This window comes from Silene latifolia, chromosome 11 (assembly GCF_048544455.1).
Source record: "Silene latifolia isolate original U9 population chromosome 11, ASM4854445v1, whole genome shotgun sequence".
Classification (NCBI taxonomy): Eukaryota; Viridiplantae; Streptophyta; class Magnoliopsida; order Caryophyllales; family Caryophyllaceae; genus Silene; species Silene latifolia.
The window spans coordinates 169,785,657-169,786,980 of record NC_133536.1 but is presented as its reverse complement, the minus strand read 5'-3'; the positions used below and the strand labels follow the sequence as shown (position 1 = coordinate 169,786,980).

At 41.5% G+C, this 1,324-nt stretch overlaps 1 non-coding gene across 1 annotated transcript; it reads left to right on the top strand.

The window, feature by feature from the left end:
* Positions 1–940: 940 nt before the first annotated feature.
* Positions 941–1,047, top strand: LOC141616654 (small nucleolar RNA R71). The gene has a single exon (XR_012530986.1). It is a non-coding gene; the product is annotated as a small nucleolar RNA R71 (small nucleolar RNA).
* Positions 1,048–1,324: the final 277 nt, after the last annotated feature.

The following is a 1,324-nucleotide window of genomic DNA, read 5'->3' as shown; positions in this document are numbered from 1 at the left end:
TGCTCGATCGTGAGACACAAAGTACTCGATCAAGCTAATCACGTGAGGTTCCTGCAAAAAACGCAATAAACAACCTACAGAACTAACAAAGCAAGTTCAAGTTCACCTTATTGTTCAGAAAACTAACAACTAAGGCACACAAAAGTAACTAAAAGTTTTACTAAAACTATAACAAATTACAAGTCGGGTTGCCTCCCGGCTACCGCAGGTTTAAGAGGTCCCGCACGACCTTTTGTCTTCAATTGTCTGGCTCATCTGGATTGTCAAAGTAGAAAACTTCGACCTTGCCAACCAAGTCGTTTGCTTCATAGTAATGCTTCACATATTGACCATTCACTTTAAATCTTTCGCCCTCGGAATTCTCTAATTCAACGGACCCAAATTTAGTGACAACAGTCACAGTATAATGGCCACTCCACCTGGACTTCAGCTTACCAGGAAACAAGCGCAGTCGGGCCTTAAACAGCAACACCTTCTGCCCGACATGGAATTCTTGAGGTATGATACTTTTTGTCGTGACATCTCTTTGTTTTCTCTTTATAGATGGCGAGCTATCATAGGCATTTAGCCTAAACTCCTCCAGTTCATCTAGCTGCAATAAACGGTTCTGACCACACAACTTAGGATCATATTTTAATTCACGAATAGCTCACCAAGCCTTACACTCTAGTTCAATAGGTAAATGACAAGACTTCCCATAAACCAACCGATATGGTGATGCACCAATCGGTGTTTTAAAGGCAGTATGATATGCCCATAATGTGTCATCTATTTAAGACTTCAGTCCTTCTGTGAGTTATGGACCGCCATTTCCTCAATCTTGTTCCATGTTTGATTGTCATCAACTTCGGTGAACATTCCATTTGATCCCATGTTGAGAATGTTCCTTGAATCCTCATATAATCCATTCCAAAATTGTTGTACCAAGAACCATTCGCTAAGTCCATGGTGAGGACATGAGCAACAAATTCCCTTGAACCGCTGCCAAGCTTCATACAAAGATTCTTCATCCCTTTGCTTAAAACCCGTAATTTGAGCTCTTAGCATGTTAGTCTTTTCCAGTGGGTAGAATTTTTTTGTAGAAAGCTTGAGCCAACTTCTTCCAAGAATCTATTCCGAGGGTGGCCTTGTGAAGGCCCTTCAACCATTGTTTCGCGGTGCCGATTAGAGAAAAAGGAAATAAGACCCATCTAATTTGGTCTTGAGTCACACCGGTTTGAGAGATTGCATCACAATAGTCGCAAAAGGTTTCCATATGAGAATGAGGGTCTTCACTAGGCATCCCCCCAAATTGGCTCCTTTCGACTAATTGTATAAAGGAGGA